The sequence below is a fragment of the Mirounga angustirostris genome, unplaced genomic scaffold (genome assembly GCF_029215605.1).
Source record: "Mirounga angustirostris isolate CCGP_5_RB_7025 unplaced genomic scaffold, mMirAng1.0.hap1 SCAF_11, whole genome shotgun sequence".
In the NCBI taxonomy this organism is placed as follows: domain Eukaryota; kingdom Metazoa; phylum Chordata; class Mammalia; order Carnivora; family Phocidae; genus Mirounga; species Mirounga angustirostris.
In genome coordinates, this window is record NW_026991719.1 from 49,201,087 (window position 1) to 49,225,426 (window position 24,340).

General features: G+C 41.5%; 1 pseudogene; it reads left to right on the forward strand.

Annotated features, from left to right (window-relative positions):
• The first annotated feature begins 21,918 nt into the window (after nt 1-21,918).
• Nucleotides 21,919-23,361, forward strand: LOC135361936 (elongation factor 1-alpha 1-like; annotated as a pseudogene).
• The last annotated feature ends 979 nt before the right edge of the window (nt 23,362-24,340 follow it).

Here is a 24,340-nt window from a genome sequence, read left to right on the forward strand (position 1 = left end):
ATAGATCTATAGGATGTAATGCAGTCCTTGACGATGACACAGATATAACCGTGTCCCTGTCTTTCCCTCTATGTATATCTGTTTCTGTCTCTCTGTCATTCCCTATCTCTGTCTCTATTGTCTGTGTCTGTGTCTGTTTCTGCCTCTTTATCTATCTCTGTCTACCCCTGTCAGTCTTGGTGTCTACATTTTGTCAGTCTCTGTCTCTGTCTTACTGTCTGTGTCTCTATCTTTCTGTTTCTGTCTGTCTCTGTCAATCTGTGTCTGTAAAACTTTCTGGGCATCTTATCTTTCTGTCACTTTTTCTGAATCTCTCTGTGTCTCTGTCCTTCTTTGTAAATGTGTCTCTTTCTCCATCGGTCTTTCTCTATCTTTCCCTTTCTGTCTCAGTCTGTCTCTCTCTCATTCTGTGTCTGACTGTCTTTTTCAATCCCTCTGACACTATCTCTAACTCTTTCTTTCTGTATGTTTTTCTCATTCTCTCGTTGTCTTTCTCTGTCTGTGTCTGTCTCTCCGTCAATCTGTCGCTGTTTTTCTACATCTATCAGCTTCAGCTTGTCTCTGTATCATTGTCATTAACTCTTACTGTCGGCCCAATTGTATGTGCCTCTGTATATCCCTGTCTATCTGTCTGTTTTCCTCTGTCTCTATCTCTATCTGTCTCTGACCTCCCCTTTCTATGTATTCCAGTCTACCTGTACTCCCTTTTTCTTTAAGGCGTGTGGGCATATATGGGTCTGTCCCTGGACTGTCTCTGTTTGTCTGACCAGACATCTCTGTCTGTCTGTCTGTCAAGCTGTCCTGTCTCTAGCTTTTACTACCTCTGGCTTGGTTAGATCTTTCTTAGTCTGTCTCTGTCTCTGCCTATCTTAAGGAGGCGGGACTGAAATGCAACTACAATTCAGTACACGAACTTTCTTCTGTTATGTCCCCTTTCAGTGGTGTCCCTGAAATAGACTTAGTAGTCTGTGAAAAAAAAAAAAAATAGAGGCTAGTAGTCTTAGGGCTCATGTTCAAAGATAGAAGGGACCTACATAAACAATGGCTTATAAAGGATAAAGGAGAAAAATGTAGGTGGGATGGACACAGACATCAGAAAGTGTAAAATATGGTACTGTATGAATGGTCTATGTAGGGGCGCCTGGGTGGCTCAGTCGGTTAAGCGTCAGCCTTCGGCTCAGGTGGTGATCTCAGGGTCTGGGATCAGCACGGAATTTGCTTCTCCCTCTCTCTGCTCATGCTCTCTCTCTCTCTCTCAAATAAATAAAATCTTTTAATAATAAAAAGGGGTCTATATATAAGCAGCACGAAGATGACATTGGAATTTTGATGAAAGATCTATCAATGTGCTACAAAAACCTAACTTTTTAAGAGGAAAATAAAAAGGAGGGGGGACGTGTGTATATCCATAGGGTCCACAGGAAAGTGCTCACCAAGTCTCAACCACAGAATTTGGAAATAAAGCTGCCCGATGAGAGTTAGAATAGGAAAATGCACATATTCTAGAAGCGCATGACCCAAACCATGGGATTAAACTTAACATTTTGAATTGGGGTGAGCCAAAAACAAAACAAAACAAAACAAAACATTCAAATAAGTGGATTGAAACAAAACCCAAGGTTTCAACGACATCAACTTTTCGGCTAGTAACATGACTCCTAAGACATTTATGTTTTATGAGCCCACATAAGGTTCCACCTTTTCCTTGTCCACTCAGCTATACGGGCCTCAATGCCCTTCCTTTTATTTACAATAAATCTCTTGAAAGGGGTGCATCATCTTCCCCACGTTCCAAGGTTCCCTTGCTTGACTTCAGTCACCATCTAAATGTTATAGACCCTCAAATTCATAGCCCACGCATGGACTTCTCCTTTGACCCCAGGCCTATATCCAACAGTCTGCCCCACAACTTGGAACTCTCACAGTTGCTGCAATCTACAAAGGAACAAAATAGAGTTTATGGCCCAGGAAACAAGATTTTTACGGTTTTTAATTTCAGTAGAGTTAACATATAGTGTTATATTAGTTTCAGGTATACGATATAGTGATTCAACAATTCTATACATTACTCAGTGCTCATCATAAGTGTACTCTTTACACCCCATCACCTATTTATCCATCCTTCCCCCCCACCCCACCCCCACACCTCCTCTCTGGTAACCATCAGTTTGTTCTCTAAGGTTAGGCGTCTGTTTCTTGGTTTCTCTCTCCCTCTCTCTCCTTTGTTCAATTGCTTTGTTTCTTAAATTCCACATATGAGTGAAATCATATGGTATTTGTCTTTCTCTGACTTCTTTCTCTTAGCGTTTTAATCTAGGTGTAGCTTCCTCCCTCATTTGAATAAGTGGATAGAAAGACATTGACAGTGGTAAAGAGAGGATAACCAAGACTTTTGCTGAAAGTTATACTTCCTCAAGGGATTAATGTCTTATAGAGTGTAAAAATATATAAGGGGTGGAGGAATATTTGTCTGTTCATGATGTTCTGAAGACAGAAAGTATTTTTTTCTAGTAGGCAAGAGAACTGAAATTTACCCCATATTTAGACAATAAATAGCTAACTGATATTATGACCAGTCTTTGAGAATGATTTGTTCTAACAGTGCAGGTGAAAGTTTAGTTTAGACCTTGAACACGTTTTCCACATCAATTGTTGTGATTAGTTCCCCAAGTTAGACACCAAAGGATGATTTCACTCCATATTGGAGCAAAATTCAACTATCAAATTTGATCTGGGGCCTAGAAGCAAGCAGGGTTATATGATGCAGTGGAATGGATGAAAACAGCCTGGGCAAAGTCATGCTAAGATTTGAATACCTAAAAGATTCTCGATTCTCTTGAGAAGTATTCATCACATGAGCCCAATGCCTTACACTTGTGATACCTGTCAATTATGGAAAAAAATAAATAAATAAAAGCAACTGATGGTTTTGATTGAAGTATGTGTGCTTGAAGTATGTGGGATTTTATGAAGAACTGTGGCTCTAAGTGAATTAAAAATTTCCAAGCAGGGCTCCTGGGTGGCTCAGTCGGTTAAGCAACTGCCTTCGGCTCAGGTCATGATCCCAGGGTCCTGGGATCGAGCCCCACATCAGGCTCCCTGCTCGTCAGGGTTCCTGCTTCTCCCTCTCCCTCTGAGGCTTCCACTGTTAGTGCTCTCCTGCTCTGTCGTTCTGTCAAATAAATAAATAAATAAATAAAATCTTAAAAAAAAATTTCCAAACAGTCATGAAGAGCATGCTTTGGGTGAAGGCAAGTGGCCGACTATGGTCCACCAGCAGGAGAGGAGACTTCCTCTAGAGCCACGTTCTCCAATATAGTGGCCACTAGTCGTATGTGACTATCAAATTTGGTTAAAATTAAATAAAATTGAAAACTCAGTCTCACTAGCCACATTTGAAGTGCTCATTAGCTGCACATGAATAGTGGCTGCTGCACTGTGTTCAGTGCAGAAATAGAACATTTCTATCAGCATCGTGAGTTCTGCTACATAGTGCTGTTCTATAATCAGTTGCCCCAAGTGAATTTGTCCTTTCCTTCTACTTCTGAATATATAGGTCATCTGGATAACCACTAAGTGGGTTGGTGATGTTTGTGGGGGTGGAGAGGAGTTAGAAAAATGGAAGTACAAAGTGGTCACGTTTAGATTTATAAGGTCTCATTTGTCTTCATTGCGCTTGCTGAGATGCTATGATGGCTGGGGACAGGGCCTGGGGAAAGTTGGTAGCCATCCAAAGGCCATTCGTTCCGAAACGCTGTGCTGTGGAACTTGAGGAATTTGGGTCTTGCTTTCTGTGGTCCAGAAGGCATCAGCTGGTAGTCAGATCATCATCTCAAACTCATTGTCCAAAACTCAACTTTGTGTTCCTTCTTCCATTCCACTAGCATGGAAATCCATTTTCAATATATTTTCTGTTTGATTTTTTTTACTGTTCTTTTTGTTACTATCTCCAGCATCGTGCCAGCCCTCTTCTCCGTCTCGAGACCTTGGAATTGCCTATTGAGAGGATACAAAACAAATGTCTTTGTAAACTGAAAATTACTTTACAAATATTAGCATGTGGGGCTATTGTAGTGATCATATTTTATTCTTCATTTTGCTTGTCATCAACATTAACATAACACAGTATGTCAGTGCCTTCCTGCTAAAGACTAGCAGGAGAATACATATGTAGTTGAACAAGTTGGGTTTGTTACTCATTGCAGTAAGAGAGAAAGCATACGATGGGGAAATGTGAGCCATATATGTCAGAGGGTGAAATAAAAGGCATATTCAAGGATTTGGGCTTGGGTGGGGTGATTTGGGTGACGGTTTAAGAAAGCAGAGTTTTGACTGGGTTTGGATGCTGTCAGGAAGAGAGAGTATCCCCATGATTATTTTAATAAACCTCTTGTACAGAGAGAACAGATTAGAGTGAGCTTAAACCTGTAATTGGTAGAAACAAACAAACAGAGGGAAAAAAACACAACAAACAAAATAATCTAGCAGTCATTCGTATTAGCTAGGAGAGAAATATATGATGGTTTGCACAGTGATCTTACTTTTGTCTGTGCTTAAAAAAATATATGAAGCGGCCTTTGTTTTCTCTCATTTTATGATGGCCTCAGAGTGACCTTGTCCAAAGGTGTGAGATTTTTTAACGTCCAATGGGAGAACAACATGCCTTAGCCTGGATGTCAGGAGATTTTTTTTTTTCCTTTTGTAGTACCCCCATTTGACCAAAGACATTAAGTTACAAGGCATTAATCCATTTTGTCTAGATTTTCACCATTGCTCTGATTTTGCCGATCAGGAGTTTGTTTAGAAAATGTAGTCTGTAACTGGTCATGGGTCAGTCTCTCCTGCTCCTTTTGTTGTACGATGCATAGTTGAATCCTCTGATGTGACACTGGCTGTGCAGTAGCGTTTAGGGCTCTGGATAGGATGCACTGGCCAACTGTAGAACAAGCAATCACACAAAACACAATGATTATTAGTCCTTGAAACAAGTCTTGAAGTCAAGGGCCTAGGTTATAAAACCTAGGCAATCAATGCACCTGGGTCTGTTTTAGAGAGCCCCATGACTTTTGTTAGAGCCAAAGACAAGTTTTTGAGCCATCCTTGCCTAGTCATTATTATCCTTAATGTGGGAATTGCAAGTCACATAGCATATATGAAGTTATTTTTCCCGGGAGTTTCTTAAAGAAATTGGCTTGAGTGTTTCTGGATAATTTCTTTTTCCCCCAGGGAAACAAGATCCAGTAGGATGTTTAGTTGTAAGTATCTAAAAGCCTCTAACAATTATCCTGAATGCATAGGATAAGTTAGCATATGCCATATGGGTGTTTATATAAAATGCTATATATGAAGGAGTACCCCAGCGTGACACAGACTGTATTGGGAGTACAAATATCACTTACCACATCAAGTAAAAGCCAATTTTGTGTTCCTTGAGATGGGCGATGTATTTAGCAGAGTTCATCAGTTTCACAGGGCAGGTTGACTATCAGGGACAGACATGCATACCAAGAACAAAGTGACTATTGGAGCCAGAATGGCCCCAGTATTGGAGCCTACTCCTGACTAAGGAAGCCTTGCTGATAGAATTATAATGACCACAGCAGGAGCATTTTGTTGACCATGAGGTCAAGATCCAACTGAAGTTTGAGATTAATGCTATAAGGGAAACTGACAAATCAGAAAGGTCTTCAAAAAGAAATCTGCCTTTAGGAGTGTTTAAAAGGAACAGCATTTGTTTTGTTTTGTTTTGGTTTGGTTTGGTTTGGTTTGGTTTGGTTATCAACAGGGTCAGATGGGAAATGTCAGATGTTTTCTCTTAAGTGGCAGGAGGAGAGCATAGGAGTTAAAAAAGTGATAGGATAAAGAAGGATTAAGATAAGGGAAGGTCATAATAATGTTCTAGAAGACATCACAATGTAATAATGGGTAATACTAACAGTAGACTGAAGAGGGAGGAAAAAGTATTGGACTATCAGAAAGTTAAACTTATTCTGTTGTCTTGGGAGAATCTGTCCAGTTCTGAAGCCAGCATCACCTGAAAGATTGCTACTAATCCTCAGCTTAATGTCTTCAGATGGAGCGGATATCCAGAAGACAGGGGATATGATGGGAAACATTAACTCAAACATCAACACCTCAGAGTTTTATTGATGTTAGTTGTTAAGGTACCTGATAAGATTTTTTTTTTTTTCCAATCTAGGCTTCAAGGCAGATTTTTCTTTTTTTTTATTATTATTATGTTATGTTAATCACCATACGTTACAACATTAGTTTTTGACGTAGTGTTCCATGATTCATTGTTTGCGTATAACACCCAGTGCTCCGTGCAGAACGTGCCCTCTTTAATACCCACCACCAGGCTAACCCATCCCCCCACCCCCCTCCCCTCTAGAACCCTCAGTTTGTTTCTCAGAGTCCATAGTCTCTCATGGTTCGTCTCCCCCTCCGATTTCCCTCCCTTCATCGAAGGCAGATTTTTCTGATGCTTATTTCAGAAGACCAAGTTTCCAGGCTGCAGATCACGTAAAGGCTGTTTAGCTGAGTGTTTTGGAAATGCAGCTCGTTATCTGTGTGATAAAGCTGGAAGTATCCTATGAGTACTTTGAAGTAATTAATCATATCAGCTTGTAAAAGGATAGAATCCAAGATTGGGGATCAGGTTCCCAAATGAATGGGGCATGGGTGGCCTGATATGACTTAGTAAGTAGATAAACTGTGAGTTCCAGACGGGGTTGCTCTTACAGACAATTAAAGTTAATGATCATATTTGAGGCTGTGGACGAGTTTTCAGGAGCTTGACCAATGTAAGTTTTAGAATTTCATATTTATGATGGATTAAACAGGCTATTTCTGTTTGATTTAATTTTGGTAGGTTGAGAAAATTATTTCATCTAAGTTTAAAAATTATCTATTCATATGAATGCAAATTAAGTAGTATGCTACTTACAAAAAATATCTCTTATATCTGCAGCCATGACTCCTTCTCTTATTCCTAATTATCTTTTACCTGTGTGTGCTCTCTCTGTCTCTCTGTCTCTGTCTCTGTCTCTCTCTTTCTCTCTGAAAAACCATTGCTGGACATTTATTGATTTAATTTGCATTTTCTAACAGGAAACATTTGGTTTGCTTGAACTTCTTTGTGGATTTTGTGTTCTCTTTATTTAATATTGATAAATATTCCTTCCTTCCACTTTTTATTATCATTCCAGTTTCATAGTTTGGTGTCTTAGCTCATTACTTTGTGTGTTTTCTTCCTTTCTGATATAAGCATTTGGTGTTATAAATGCCCCTCAAACTAACACTTGGTGTATCCCATTACCATTTGGTTGCAATATTTCCTAATTTCCATTATGATTAATAATTACAAATTATCACTTGCTGTTCATATTTATCACTTGATTCAGGTTGTATTTTTAAATGTTCCCGCCCTAAGTGGTTTGTTTCTGTTGTCCTTGGGCTATTATTTTTTTAAGTCAATTACATTGTGTCCAGCTGTTTTTCCTGAAGTGGAAAGTGGTTTGCACCTTAACAACTCTTTTTGATCATTGCTGACATATATTTGTGGCTTAGTATATAATCAGTTTTTTTCCTAAATGTTCCACTCATGCTTCCAAATTATATATATATATTCTCTGATTGTTGGACCTAGCATTTTATACGTACCCATTAAATAAAGATTTTAATACGGTTCTTCAAATCTCCCTTATCATTACTATATAGTTATTGTTTTCTTAATCAATCAGTTACTGAGAGATATACTAAAAGTTCCCACTTAGTGAATTTGTCAATTTTAGTGAATTTTTGGTATATGTGTATTTTGTGGCTTCAGAATTATACACACAATAATTAGAAATGCTATCTATGTACCCTGAATTCCTCTTTTTAATCATTTAAGAACTGAAATTAAAAAAAATATATATGTTCTCAGCTATTTACTTTCAACTCTTCGGTGTCCTTATGGTTTACGTACACCTCTTTTAAAGATCATATGACTCCATTTTGAATTTTCCCTAGTAATCTCCATGTATGCAGTTGTTTCTGTCATCTTATTTCTGCTTCCTATTTATCGTGATTTTTTTTTTCTATGCTTCTCATGTGTTATTCTCTTTTTTTGTTTTGTTTTCTATTGGACTGATTGAGTTTCCATTGGGTGGACCGAGCGTTCTTTTCTACCTCTCTAGTGGTTTGGAAGTAATATACCCTATTTCTATTTGACGAGTTCAGCTGTGATATTTTAACCTGCTCTCCAAAGTTGCTGAATCAGGTATGATGCCATGAGTAAATACTTGTTCACAGACTGCTCTACTCTAAACCAGTGTTTCTCTACAGCAATTTAAGATCGCAACACAATTTAACAGACGTCCCTACAAAGATCGAAACTCAGTTGTTTTGAGTTGGAGGTGGGAGGGTTGTGGTAGAGCAGGAAGCTAACATTTACTGAACAGCTTTAACATTCTAAGCACTTTTTATGCATTTTTTTCACTTGACGCTCACAAACACCATACCAAGGATGCATTCTTACATCCTCATTTGAAATGGGAAAAGTGAGAATCAGAACAGTTAAGTAATCTTTCCCTTATGGCATAGCTAGTGATTTCTGGAGTGAGGATATAAATCTAGGTCACTTTGAATATAAATTACAGGGGCTTTCCACTATTCCACATTGTCTTCAAAGGTAGATACTTAAACAGTAGCCACATGTGGCCCCTTACATTGAACAGTTAAACTTATGAAGCCTTGGTCATCTTCTATAACAAGAGACATCCAACCACAGCAAAGTGGTTTTTTTGTTTTTGCTTTTTTATTTTATTGGCCTCAAAACTCCCACTGCCACACAAATACAGATAATCCACACTCCATTGATTTTTACAGAAAAGGGAATATTACATTTGTCCCACCCTTACCAGATACCTGTTGAACTCTTGCTTTCTTAGAGAGACAGAAAGATGGCCTCCAGTGATCACCACATATACAGATATAAGAAGTATATACACAAATAGTGTGCTAAAGCTCTTGAATACTCACAAATACCTATTTCTTCATCTATGTTTGCCTTCTTCCCAGAAGTTCATCTTTTTAAAATTTTTTTTGATTATTATGTTATATCAATCACCATACATCACATCATTAGTTTTTGATGTAGTGTTCCATGATTCATTGTTTGCATATATCACCCAGTGCTCCATGCAGAACATGCCCTCTTTAATACCCATCACCAGGGTGACACATCCCCCCACCCCCTCCCCTCTAGAACCCTCAGATTGTTTCTCAGGGTCCATGTCTCTCATGGCTCATCTCCCCCTCCGATTCCCCCCTTTTCATTCTTCCCCTCCTGGTATCTTCTTTTTTTTTTTTTTTTAACACATAATATATTATTTGTTTCAGAGGTACAGATCTGTGATTGAACAGTCTTGCACAATTCACAATGCTCACCATAGCACATCTTAAGTCATTTAACTAACAACCTTGCTTAGCAGAGCACCCAACCCCTCTGTCCCCCACTCACACCACACACACGCACACATACACACACACACATGCACACGCACACACACACTCACACACACACACACACACAAACACTGGAGCCCAAAGCTTCTGTTTCCACGTCTGCAAAGTAGGACTACCTCTACCATCACAAACGGCAAAGAAAATTAGAGATAACAGAAAATATTCCTAACATGTAGTAGGTATTCAGTGTATTGAATTCAATTTATTCATCATCTCTATAACAAAAGGGTTAACAAAATATTGCCATTTCATATAATTTTTCCACTTTGGGAATCACAGACATTATACTTTTTTGCTTCAATTATCAAATATAATTTAGAAAATTCACGGGCAGATGGAAAGTCTATTCCATTTGCCCATATCAATGCTCTTTATACTCTTTCATTTGTTCTTCTTTTTTTTTTTTCCTGATGATCCAAGATTTCTTTCCTCATCATTTATTTTCTGTTTCAGGAACTTCCTTTAGCCATTTTTAGGTAGGTCCACTGGCAACAAATTCTTAGTTTTAGTTTGTCTGAGAATGTGTTTATTTCTCTTTCATTCCTGAAAGATATTTCTACCATTTATGAGGTTCTGAGATGACAGTCATTTCTGTCAGCCCTTGAGAAATAGTATACCACTTTCTTTTGGCCTCCACAGTTTCTGATGAGAAATCCACTGAGATGCCAATAACATAAAAGTTACAAGAAACAGTGTAGAGGATCATAGGGGAAGGGAGGGAAAACTGAATGGGAAGAAATCAGAGAGGAAGACAAACCCATGAGAGACTCTGGACTCCAGGAAACAAACTGAGGGTTGCTGGAGGGGAAGGTGGGGGGGGATGGGGTAACTGGGTGACGGGCACTAAAGAGGGCACATGATGGAAAGAGCACTGGGTGTTATATGCAACTGATGAATTACTGAACTCTACATCTGAAACTAATGATACACTGTATGTTAACTGCTTGCGTTTAAATAAAATAAGTTAAAAAATTACATCTTTGGTTATAGTAAGGCTCTGAGGCTCTGTTCATTTTTGTTTCCAGTTTATTTTCTCTCTCTTGCTCAGTCTGTGTAATTTCTATTGTTCTATCTTTAAGTTCACTGATTCTTTTCTCTCCGTTAGGCTACTGAGTCCATCCACCGAGTTTTTAATTAATTAATTTTTCATTTTGACTATTTTATTTTTTCAGCTCTAAAGTTTCCACTGAGGTTTTCTTTCTGTCTTCTTTATCTTTGCTGAGACTTTCTATTTTTGTTTTTCCATTTCTTTCTAAGTGATTGTAATTGCTCACTAAAGCATGTTAACCATGGCTGCTTTAAAATCCTTGTCAGAGGGCGCCTGGGTGGCTCAGTGGGTTAAGCGACTGCCTTCGGCTCAGGTCATGATCCTGGAGTCCCGGGATCAAGTCCCATATCGGGCTCCTTGCTTAGCAGGGGGTCTGCTTCTCCCTCTGATCCTCCCCCCTCTCATGTGCTCTCTCTCTCTCATTCACTCTCTCAAATAAATAAATAAAATCTTAAAAAAAAAAATCCTTGTCAGATAATTCTTTAAAAACAAAAAGATTTTATTTATTTATCTGACTGAGAGAGACACAGTGAGAGAGGGAACACAAGCAGGGCGAGTAGAAGAGGGAGAAGCAGGCTTCCTGCAGAGCAGGGAGCCCGATGTGGGGCTCGATCCCAGGACCCTGGGATCATGACCTGAGCCGAAGGCAGACACTTAACGACTGAGCCACCCAGGTACCCCCTTGTCAGATAATTCTAATATCTGTGTCATCTTGGTGCTGGCATCTGTTGATTGCTTTTCCCATTCACAGTGAGCTTTTTCTGGTTCTTGGCAGGATGAGTGATTTTCAATTGTATCCTGGACATTTGCAGTGGTATAAGGCTCTCTGTATTATTCCATTCTTCTCTTTTAGCAGACATCCTCTGAAACCATACCAGCAGGGGAAGGATGGTCACCTCCTCAGTATGGCCAGGTGGGGGTGGAAATCCTGGTTCCCCACTAGGCCCGTGTTGACACCCTGGGGGAGGGAGGTGCCTCATCACTGCCCCCCATATGGCCTGCACTGAAAGCACATGTGAGGTGGGGAGCTTGTTCCCCCTGACAGGCTGTATTCATTTCCTATTGCTGCTGTAACAGATGACCACAAATTCAGTGGCTTAAAATACCATGCGTTTATCATCTTCCAGTTTTTAGGTCAAGAATCTGGTAGGGGTTCCAGTGGACTAAAATCGAGGTGTCAGCAGGCCATATTCTTTTCTGGAAGCTCTGCGGAGAATCCATGTCCTGGTCATTTGGGTTGTTGGCAGAACTTAATTCCTTGCAGTGGTAGGACTGACGTCCCTGTTTTTCCTGCTGGCTGCAATTTGAGGTCCGTTCCCAGCTTCTAGAGGCTGCCACATTCCTAGGCTCATGGCCCCCTTTCTCCAACTTCAAAGTCAGCCGTGGTGTGTCAAGTCTTTCTCACATGGCACCTCTCCCACCCATTGTGACATTGTGACTTGCAATAAGAAATATGGATTTGGCCCCTGGTTCTGTTCCTGGCATGGGACTCCTAAAATCCTTGGACTTTCCTGTGATGAGAGTGATAAAGGTGTCTTTGTTTGTGTTAATGAAGGACTTTTGGAAAGCACCTAAGGATAGGGATGGCTGCCAGGAGAAACAACCATGTGATCAGAAGGTTAGACTTTCCAGTCCCACTCCCTGGACCTCCCAGGAGGGGAGGGGCGCCAGAGGTTGAATCAACTGCCAATGGCCAATGATTTAATCATTCATGCCTGTGCAATGAAGCTTGCATAAAAACCCAAAAGAATGGAGCTTGGAGAGCTTCTGGGTGGGTGAACACATGCAGATGCAGGGAGAGTAGCACACTTGGAGAGGGCATGGAAGCTCCATGACCCTTCCCACATACGTTGCCCTATGCATCTCTTCCATCTAGCTGTTCCTGAGTTATATCTTTCTATAATAAACCCATAATGTAGTAAGTAAAATGTTTCCCAAAGTTTTGTGAGCCACTATTGAACCCAGAGAGGGGGTTGTTGGAACATCCGATCTATTGCCAGTTGGTCAGAAACCCAGGTGGCAACCTGGACTTGAGACTGGAGTCTGAATTGGGGGTGGGAAGAGCTGAACCCTTAACCTGTGGAATCTGACATTACCTCCAGGTGGACAGTGTCAGAATTGAGTTGAATTGTTGAACACCCAGCTGGTGTCTGAGAATTGCTTGGTGCGGAGGGAAAAAAAAAAAAAAAACCCACGCATTGGAACTGGGTGCAGAATCTTTAAACATTCTTCGGCCTCCCATTTACACTTTTTCTTTTTTTTAAGATTTTGTTTATTTATTTGACAGAGAGAGACAACAGCGGGAGAGGGAACACAAGCAGGGGGAGTGGGAGAGGGAGGAGCAGGCTTCCCACGGAGCAGGGAGCCCGTTGCGGGGCTCGACCGCAGGACCCTGAGATCGTGACCTGAGCCGAAGGCAGACGCCCAACGACTGAGCAACCCAGGCACCCCTCCCGTTTACACTTTTGAGAGCTCATGTGATTACACTGGACCCACCTAGATAATCCAGAAAAATCTCCCTACTTCAAGGTCAGCTGTTTAGCAGTGTTAACTCCATCTGCAGTGTTCATTCCACTTCAACATGTAACATAACATTCACAAATTCTGGGGATTAAGACATAGACGTATTTGGAGAGCCATTATTTTGCCTACCACAGCAGTGGTATAAGTCACGAATCTCCAGTAAGCCTCTTCTGACACCATCTCAGTGAGGAGGGTGAGGGTCACTTCATTTTTGCTTGGTGTGAACAAATGGCCTGGCTTTCCTCCCTGCTTTCTTTGACACCACTTTAGCAAGGAGGGGGGAGGTTTGGGCACCCCCTTGCAGCCATGTGAGGATAGAAATCTAAGCTCCTCACCCGGTGTTGGTTGGCAGGAGTGGGAGGGTGGCCACTGTTTTTTCTACGGTGTTTGTCTGAAGTAGGGATGTTATTACCTAAAAGTTTTCTGTCTTATTAGGCTGTGCCTTTCATTGGTCCTTTGGCTAGTGAGAGCAGGCTTTTCTTCTCTGTGTCCGTTGTCAATTCCAAATTGCTGCCTTCTCTAGCACCCAGTCCAGGATATATGAGGCAAACAGAAAACCCAGGGCACTTACCACCTGTTGTTTTACAGGTCCCAAGGTCCCTCTCTGGTCAGCCCTCTTCTCAATACCTTTCAGAGTCTTGTCATGTTTGTGCTATATATAATGTCTAGGATGTTTAGCTGTACTTAGTGAGAGGAATTGAGAGAAGTGTGTCTACTCCATTTGTCCCAGAACTAGAAGTGTATAGAATATTTTAAAAATATTATTTAAGTGTTTATTAAAATATACTTTCATTTAACAAATTAAATTCTATTTAATTATTACAAAATAAAAATATTTTGTGGTATTATATTTAACATTTCTTCCCTTCTTGTAGTGGACTCAATGAAGGAGGTTAACAACAGAATTCAGGAGCAGAAGGCACCACCATAAACTGGTTGTGAATCAGGGACGCTGTATAGCAGGCAGTGGATGGCACAGAGCACTTAAGAACTGGTCAGACTGGATTCAGAGTTCAGAGCCCCTACTTGCTCACCAGTTGTGCGACCTCAGAAAAATCCCTCAGCTTCTCTGAGCCCACTCATCTCTAAAGCGGGCAAACAATATCTTCCTAGAGTGTCAATGTGCGGAATAAATAGGTTATTACCTGTATCATGGCTGGTGCATGGAAAGCACTGACCACATGGCAGTGGTTTTGTTTCATGATACTTAAAAACTGCAGAGAATTTTGGGGGACAGACCAGGTGAAAAGTGAATCATTTACCTTCCAGGGAGAGTCTGCTAGGGTTCAGGATGGGATCAATGCTTCAAACACCTGTGATCTAGGATTCCAGGCACATTTCAGAAACCTGGAAATTAGAAGGCCCATTGGGTGTCTTCTTAGTAGAAGACACTTCTGGTTTCATGTTGGTGTCACCGCTCCAGCTAACAACACCCTATGCCTCACCAAAAGTGCCCAACATTTCTTCACTTCCACAGTTGCTGTGAAATTATCTATGAATTACAGCTTCTATCCAGTGCACACCATGGTCCGTTGGTGACATACCTTATTCCAGCTAACTTACTCTCTTTTTCAGAAAAGGGGAAACTTCGTCATTGTCTAGCCTTAACCCAAGAACTTCCTCTACCTTGCTCTGGTCCCCTTGAAACTCTTTGACAAGGCCCAGATGTAGAAGTCTCTGTAGGTGGGTCACATCTTAAGACAGAACAAGACTATTTTCAAGCTGGTTGTGCAGTCACCACTTCCCAAGAACTTATAGAAACCAATCTCTTTTCTGAAGTCAAGTCAGAACAACAAGCTGAAATTATAGGCTTGACACAAGCCTGTCAGCTAGCAAGACATACAAGGGCTAACAGAGGCATGGCAGCAGATAAACCTTTGGTGTGTTTCATGAGCTTGTCATGCTATGGGGAAACAAACAAACATCAAACAAACAAACAAACACTTTTAACCTTTATGTCTCATGTCTTTCTCCTTTCCAAGAAAATTTGGATGCAATTAATCTGGAAGTTCATACTAGGGAACAAGCCCATAGGCAAAAGGAAATGTTTTGGCTGGCCGCTATGCTAAAGAGACTGCTCTCCCTCAAGTTTGATTGGTTAAACAAGTTAAGGGCAATCTAGTTACTCTGGATCATTTTGTCGAAAACTTGGGCAAGATTTAATCACAAACACCAGATTATGTAAAGATATATTGGGATAAATCTGGATATGACTTCCAATTAGGTAGATTATGGAACCACCAAGAAGGCTGCTTGGTCTCTCTAAACACTCTAAAATGGAGCTTAGTGAAAATTTTGCACACATCATGGCTTATCACAGTAAGCCAACTTGAAAATTCTTCTGGGACATCATTGGGAAATTTTTAATTGAGTACAGTCCACGCTGCACCTGCTTGCCTCTCTAAATTCAGGTTTCTGTGAAAGGATTGAAATTAGGGATTTAAGAGGTTGTAAGAAATCTTACATTTGCTGGCTTCCCTGATGCAAGTGAGAACCATGTCGTGTATGCATTCAGTCATTTACTCAAAAAACAATTGCTGAGTACCTAATGTGTGTGTCTCATCCCGTTCTGGGAAGTAGGGATACAGAGGTGAACAAGAGAAACCAAGTTATTACTCTCAGAAATTTACATTCTGTTGGGGGCGATAATAAAAAGTAAACACAAAAGACACTTTCAGACAAATAGGCAATGGGATAGAAATTGACTAGTTATTATTACTATACTTAGACTGTTGAGGGATGTGTGGCTTTTGGACTCAGCCCTAAATGACAAGAAAGAGACAGCCATATGGAAATATGAAGTAAGAGTCCATTTCCTGGTGTCTCAGAAGGGAGTGAGCTGGGCATTCTTTATGAACAGAACAAAATCCCATGTGGTGATTCCTTAGTGAACAAAGGGGAGAATGGCAGGAGACGAGGTCCAAAGAACTAGTCAGGGATCTGAAGATGCAGGGCCATAGGTGGGTAGATTGAATTTTATTCTTAGAGAAAAGAGAAGCCATTATAGGATTTTGTTCTAGCAAGTGATAGGAACCAATTTAGGCCTAAGGATGGCCACACCATATGATATTTGGGGAGCAAATTGTTGCTGGCCATAGCAGATTTGCCATTTGCCCCCACCAACACTCATTATCCCTTCCCTCAGTTGTTGCCAGACACCTTGCTGTGTGGAAGAAAATATTATATCCACAAGTGTTGGGGGTGATTCCTGGGAATGCAGCTTAAGGGGGATTTACTCAGCTGAAAAAGCCCCCTATTTTCCCTTTTTTGCATTGCCATTTTTATCAGGCACACAACATTGTCATGATGGCTGGAATTCTAGCAGCCACTTTCCTTTTTCTTTCTTTTTTTTTTTTTAATTAACACATAATGTATTATTTGTTTCTGGGGTACAGGTCTGTGATTCATCAGTCTTACACAATTCACAACGCTCACCATAGCACATGCTCTCCCCAGTGTCCATCACCCAGCCACCCCATCCCTCCCACCCGCTCCAGTCCAACAACCATCAGTTTGTTTCCTGAGATTAAGAGTCTCTTATGGTTTGTTTCCCTCTCTGGTTTCGTCTTGTCTCATGTTTCCCTCCCTTCCCCTATGATCCTCTGTCTTGTTTCTCAAATTCCTCATATCACTGAGGGCATATGATACTTGTCTTTCTCTGATTGACTTATTTTGCTTAGCATAATACCCTCTAGTTCCATCCACATTGTTGCAAAGGGCAAGATTTCTTTTACTTTTTCTTTTTTTTTTTTTTTTGATGGCTGCATAATATTCTTTTGTATAGATGCACACCACAGCTTCTTTATCCATTCATCTGTTGATGGACATCTACACTCTTTCCATAGTTTAGCTATTATAGACGTTGCTGCTATAAACATTGGGGTGCATGTACCCCTTCGGATCACTACATTTGTATCTTTGGGGTAAATACCCAGTAGTGCAATTGCTGGGTCGTACGGTAGCTCTATTTTCAACTTCTGAGGCACCTCCATACTGTTTTCCAGAGTGGTTGCACCAGCTTGCATTCCCACCAACAGTGTAGGAGGGTTCCCCTTTCTCCGCATCCTCGCCAACATCTGTCGTTTCCTGACTTGTTAATTTTAGCCATTCTGACTGGTGCGAGGTGGTATCTCATTGAGGTTTTGATTTGGATTTCCCTGATGCCGAGTGATGTGGAGCACTTTTTCATATGTCAGTTGGCCATTTGGATGTCTTCTTTGCAGAAATGTCTGTTCATGTCTTCTGCCCATTTTTTGATTGGATTCTTTGTTCTTTGGGTGTTGAGTCTGATAAGTTCGTTACAGATTTTGGGTACTAGCCCTTTATCTAGCAGCCACTTTCAATTGTGACAGGACCCTGAGGCTTCAATCCATGTGCAGAGATGGTGGAGCAGAAAGATTGGTACCTGGGTCCCTCATGACTCTGTGGAGCCTTCCTACTTGCCCTGGACAGGCAATCTCCAGACTTCTTTCATGTAAGAGAAAACAAACAAACAAACACACTTTTATTTCACTTTAGCCATGTTTCTATGCAACCAAAGGTACTCAATACTGATTATTGCAGTAATCTAGGAAAAAGAAGAAGGTGAATTTGGACAAGAGTGATAGCCTTGGAGTTGGAGAATAGTAATCTAATGCTAGATATAAATTGAAGGTAGAACCACAGGGTAACGACAAAGATTGGATGTGTGGTGAATGATAACATTTACCAAACCAGGAGAGACTTAGAGAAGAGCAAGAAACCAAGAGTGGAAAACCAAGAGTTCTATTTTGGGCCTGCCAATTTTCTGATGCTTTGTGTCCAATGTGGAGATGTTGAAGAGGCACTTAGAAATACCTCAGGGCAGAGGTAGAGTGAGAGGTAAAGATTTGGCAGTCATGAGCGTAGTGCTCTTATTTAAGACACGGGACAAGATGGTATCACCTAGGGAGAGTGTAGGAAGAGAAGACAGCTGGAGATAGATTCCTGGGGCACCCTCATATTTAGATGTCCAGTATGGGAACAGAGACCAGCCAAACTGACTGAAGAGGAGGCGCCAAGCAGATGGGCAGAGATGGCAGCAGAGGCAGTCTGACAGGAGCAAAGGGGGAGGTGGAGGCAGGCAGACGGGAGCAAAGAGACAGAGACGAACAAGACAGAGATAGAGTCGGAAACAGTCAGAGACAAGACACAGACCACCGGCAGGGACAGAGACAGGCAGAAAGACAAAATCAAAAGGAGACAGGACAGAACAGAAACAGGCAGACAGAGAGAATGGATGAGAGAGAGAGACAGACAGAGAGAATGAATGAGAGACAGAGTCACATATGCACAGTACAAGAAACAGAGGCAGACAGATTGTCAGAGACTGTCAGGGACAGTCAGAGACAGAGACAGGCAGGAAAAGAGAGTCAAAGAGAGATGGACAGAATGCAAGAGAAACGGAAGGGGACACAAAAACACACACACAGAGCAAGAGCAAGAGTGAGAGTGAGAGCAAGAGCAAGGGTGATAGCAAGAAAGAGAGACAGAGACAGAGAGCACAATATCCAACATCCCTCCGACTGCCAGATTCACTTCCCATTAATTTTAGCTGCTATGTACAGCACACTCCGCAGTCCACAGGTATCATGCTCTTACTCCAGTTACCTCACTCCCTCTTTCAGAGGGAGAAGAACCTCATTTTTATGGGCTGAATTATGTCCCGCCCCCCCAATCATGGGTTGAAGTTCTAATCCCCAGTATCTCAGAATATGACCGTAATTGGAGATAGGGTGTTTGCAGAGGCCGCTAGGGTGGGGTCTAATCCAATATGACTGGTGTTTTTATGAGAAGAGGAGATTGGGAGACAGATGTGTACAGAGGGAAGGCCACACAAAGGCACAGGGAGAAGAGAGCCATCCAGTAGTTGAGGAGAGCAGCGTGGAACAGATCTTTCCTTCAGGGCCCTCAGAAAGAACCAACCGTGGTGACACTTTGATCTCAGACTTCTTCTAGACTCCAGAACTGTGAAAAAATAACTTTATCTTGTTTAATCCAGCCCACCTATAAGACTTTGTTATGGCAGCTCTAGCTAATTTGTATATTCTGATTGTCTAACCTTAACCCTAGAAATTTGCTTGGCACTCTGATCTCTCTGAAACTCTTTTACGAGGCTCAGACTTGCAAGTCTCTCTAGGCAGGTCAAACCTTAAGACAAGACAAGGATATTTTCCAGGTAGCCATGCAGTCACACCTCCCAAGGGCTTATAGAATCCAGTCTCTTTCCTGAAGTCAAGTCAGCACAACTAGCCAAACTTACAGAGTTGACTCAGATCTGTCAGCTAGCAAGCCATGGCATGCTGTGTTAGCATAGACACCACAGCAGATGTGCCTTTGGAATGGTTCATAATTCTGCCATGCTATGGAAACAGCTGGGGTTTCTTTCTTAGCTGCTGCTGGTACTCCCATTAAGCACAGTAAGCAAGTTTGAGCTTTACTAGATGCCTTGCTCCTTTTTAAGGAATGACATACATTTAAGCTGGAAGCTCGTATGAGAACACACCAATGAGGCAAAAGAAAATATTTTGGCTGAGCACTATTCTAAAGAGGCTGCCCTCACCCAAGCCTGATAGGTTCAGTAAACTTAAAGACAATCTGGTCACTCTGGATCACTTTATGAAACCCTGAGGAAACTTCAATCACAAACACCAGTTTCTTAAAAAATATATGGGAAGAAATTTGGGTTTACGCTCCAATCAGGTAGGTTATAGAGTCACCAAGACAGCTTTTTGGCCTCTCCACACCCTCTGAAGTGGAGACCGCAACAACTAGACCAAACAAAACAAAACAAAACAAAACAAAACAAAAAAACCCCAAAAACCAAAAACAAAAACGGATAACTTGCACACCATGACCCATGAAGTCAACTGACTTGAAAATTATTCTAGGGTAACATTAGGGAAAATCTTAATTGGATGTAAGAGGATATCCCCAGTGAATATTGCACCTGCCAAAATCATAAACCTGGAAAATCTGTGAAGGTGGGATATGGACAGGAACCACAGCCTTAAGACCATTTGAATATTTGTAAAAAGAAATTACACAACTCCCCATGACCATCTGTCTTTCCCCTAGATGGCTAGAAGCATCCACTTGCCAAAAGGCGATAGCTCTTACCTTGGTTCAAAAATCAACTACAGTTTTGTTTGTTTGTTTTTCCTACTTGGGGAATACCCAACTTATCTTTTCAGTGATGGGGGTACTTGTTTTTACTGGGATCATAATTAAGGAACTTTGTAAGGTCTTTCCCTAAAATTCAGAAGTCAGGAAACGACAGATGTTGGCGAGGATGCGGAGAAAGGGGAAGGAACCCTCCTACACTGTTGGTGGGAATGCAAGCTGGTGCAACCACTCTGGAAAACAGTATGGATGATATAGATATAGATATAATCAGTGGTACTACTTTAAAATGAAAACTTGCTAAACACTCTGAAAACTTATAGCCACCACAGCCTAAGGTATTCCTATGGGTATCAATGGCCTTCCAATCATCTCCCTCTGTCAATCGTAGATTTTCACTTTATGAATTTTTCACAGACAGATAAATGAGATTGGACATAATGCCCTCTATTTTAGGCTCCACTGTGTTGCAAGCAGATGTAGACAAATTCTGTAAGGGACTAATGTAATACATTCAGACTTATTCCCAATAGGTATAAGCCACCCTTCTGGAGGAGCTGTCTCCTGAGCATGTGTACAACTTAAAACCAAGAATCTTTGTCTCCCGGAAGAGATCCCAACAAAAGATCCACTGGAGCCTCATTGGAAGGGCCCTTATTAACTTGCTCTTTATCACCAACACTGCAGTCAAGCTATAAGGAATAGATCTTTGGGCTCATGTGTCCCAGCTGAGAAAATGTCAACCTCAGACTGATTGTGTTTCTCCTTTAACTGGAAACTTTAAACCGAGGGTTTCTTCATATCCCTCCAAAGCATTAGACTACAAGAAGGAGACAGCTTTACCAAGAAAATCAGAACAAGTAGATGACCTTGGATTTTGAAAACCTGCCACCCAAGACAACGGAATAAGATCTTTGTTTCAACTTCACCACATTGTTTTATACCCTAACTCTGCTACTTATTATTTACATCCTTAAGTTTGAATTTGTGCATCTCTGCAGAGTCACCTCCAAGTGCTGATTGAGAAGATCTTTCCCAAACTCTCCATCATACTGTTTTTCCTTCCTTTTTCTTCCTGTCCCTTCCCTCTCCTTTCCCAAACACACAAAGCCTCTGGCATTTTCTAAGCCAGGCCTACACCTGTGAAGTTAATGTCATGCTGCTGTTTTGTCTCACCCTTGCTGTGGGCTCTGTGGTCCCTTTGTAAATATGTGTCCCTTACTCAGCTGGGACTCTCTCTCTCATCACCACTGCAGGTTAGAATGCAACCCCTACCCGGGCAGGACTGCAACAATAACTTCCACAATAAATACCCCTTATACTGTATGCCTTCAGAGAGGAGGGTCTTGATTTTTAGAGATGTATCCCGGTCTCTAATCCCAAATTTATGGGATTAGTTTGCTGTGATGAAACCTTCCTGACAGATGATTCTACAGAAGGAGCAGCCTACACATAATCTAGCTCAGGCAGAAAACTATACCCCTTCTTTGATGAGTTTCGATATACCCAGGAGTGCCACAAATGACTCACATTTAATTTGAGACTCAAGTGTCCACGGGTATTCCCCTACCAATGAGATAGGATCCTGTTTCTTTGCTCAGTATTTTTCCTTTTAAGATACTTAATCTCACGTTTTTGCAACGAGTTTGCTACCAGAACCCAGGTGTTGTGAAAACCACCACTAAATCGAAACCAAAATGGGAAAGGAAAAGACTCACATCAGCATCATCATCATCACTGGACATGTAGAATCGGGCAAGTCTACCACTACTGGTCATCTGATCTGCAAGTGTGGTGGGATCGACAAAAGAACTATCAAAAAAATTGAGAAGGAAGCTGCTGAGATGGGAAAGGGCTCCTTCAAGTATGCCTGGGTCTTGGATAAACTGAAAGCTGAACATGAATGTGGTATCACCATTGATATCGCCCTGTGGAGATTCGAGACCAGCAAGTATTATGTGACCATCACTGATGCACCAGCACACGGAGACATTATCAGAAACATGATTACAGGCACATCTCAGGCTGACTGTGCTGTCCTGATTGTTGCTGTTGGTGTTGGTGAACTTGAAGCAGGTATCTCCAAGAATGGGCAGACCCTTGAGCGTGCCCTTCTGATTTACACACTGGGTGTAAAACAACTAATTGTTGGCGTTAACAAAATGGATTCCCCTGAGCCACCCTACAGCCAGAAGAGATATGAGGAAATCGTTAAGGAAGTCAGCACCTACGTTAAGAAGATTGGCTACAACCCCAACACAGTAGCATTTGTTCCAATTTCTGGTTGGAATGGTGACAACATGCTGGAGCCCAGTGCTAACATGCCTTGGTTCAAGGGATGGAAAGTCACCCGTAAAGATGGCAATGCCAGTGGAACCACACTGCTTGAAGCTCTGGATTGCATTCTGCCACCAACTCGTCCAACTGACAAGCCCTTGCATCTGCCCCTCCAGGACGTCTACAAAATTGGAGGTATTGGTACTGTCCCTGTGGGCCGAATGGAGACTGGTATTCTTAAACCTGGCATGGTGGTCACCTGTGCTCCAGTCAATGTTACAACTGAAGTATAAGGTCTGTTGAAATGCACCATGAAGCTTTGAGTGAGGCTCTAGCTGGGGACAATGTGGGCTTCAATGTCAATAACGTATTTGTCAAAGATGTTTGTTGTGGCAAGGTGGCTGGTGACAGCAAAAATGACCCACCAATGGAAGCAGCTGGCCTTAGTGATTATCCTGCGCCATCCAGACCAAATCAGTGCCGGATTTGCACCCGTGCTGGATTGTCACACAGCTCACATTGCTTGTAAATTTGCTGAGCTGAAGGGGAAGATGGATGATTGTTCTGGAAAAAAGCTGGAAGATGGTCCCAAGTTCTTGAAATCCGGTGATGCTGCCATCGTTGATATAGTTGCCGGCAAGCCAAGCCTATGTGTGCTGAGAGCTTCTCTGACTCTCCTCTTCTGGGCCATTTTGCTGTTCATGACATGAGACAGACGGTTGCTGTGGGTGTCATCAAAGCAGTGGACAAGAAGGCAGCTGGAGCTGGCAAGGTCACCAAGTCCACCCAGAAACCTCAGAAGGCTGAATGAATATTATCCCCAATACCTGCCACCTCAGTCTTAATCAGTGGTGGAAGAACAGTCTCAGAACTGTTTGTGTCATTTGGCCATTTAAGCTTAATAGGAAAAGACTGGTTAATGATCACACAATGCATCATAAAACCTTCAGAAGGAAAGGAGAATGTTTTGTGGATCATTTGTTCTTTTGTGTGTGTGGCAGTTTTAAGTTATTAGTTTTTAAAATTAGTACTTTTGAATGGAAACAACTTGAGCAAAAATCTCTGTCACAGAATTTTGAGACCCTTTAAAACAAAAGTTTAATGAGAAAAAAAAGACATTTAGTCTCACCAATTTAATGAGATTTTTGTCTCTTTATTTTGTCTCTTTAGATCAGAGTTATAAGCCATCTCTACCAAATCAGAAGAGTAATCTGTGATGAAACACATCCATTATTACCTGATGATGAAAAGGAACTGTGCAAGGAAACCAATAGTCTAGGCATCAATTTTGGGGAACCCATCACCTCTCAAAATAGATTTTATACTGCAGTTATCACCGGAGGGGAGCCCTATGGCCTACAAAATTACACAGTGGATGGATGGATGTAATGCCTGAGAATTCCATGCTGTCATCTATGAAGTTACCTGAGCTATCAGTGATACCATTGAAGGTATTGACGTACTTGCTTAACAAGTGAAGAAAGTTCAGAAGGCTGTCTTCCATCAACCGGCATCATCCTAGCACTAGGGGAGGAATAGGCACAGTCATTGGTGATGACTGCTGCAAGTGAAGTCCCAGAAACCTTTATCATGTCTTTTTCATGACTTAATACATCTATGAACATAACTAAAACATTCAGTAAGTGAACGGCAATCATTGTGACCTCTGGGAAGTTTTGGGTTAGTTTTAGGTGGCAGGAGATGGGACATCTTTTCCTACATATTCCAAATAAGACTGCAGTCCTTCTCACAAACGTTCCCCCCCCCCTTCAGGGGCTAGTGACCACTCTTAAATCAATCCTATCACATTTAATCAAGAGCAGTGGTACCAAGCAGATCATC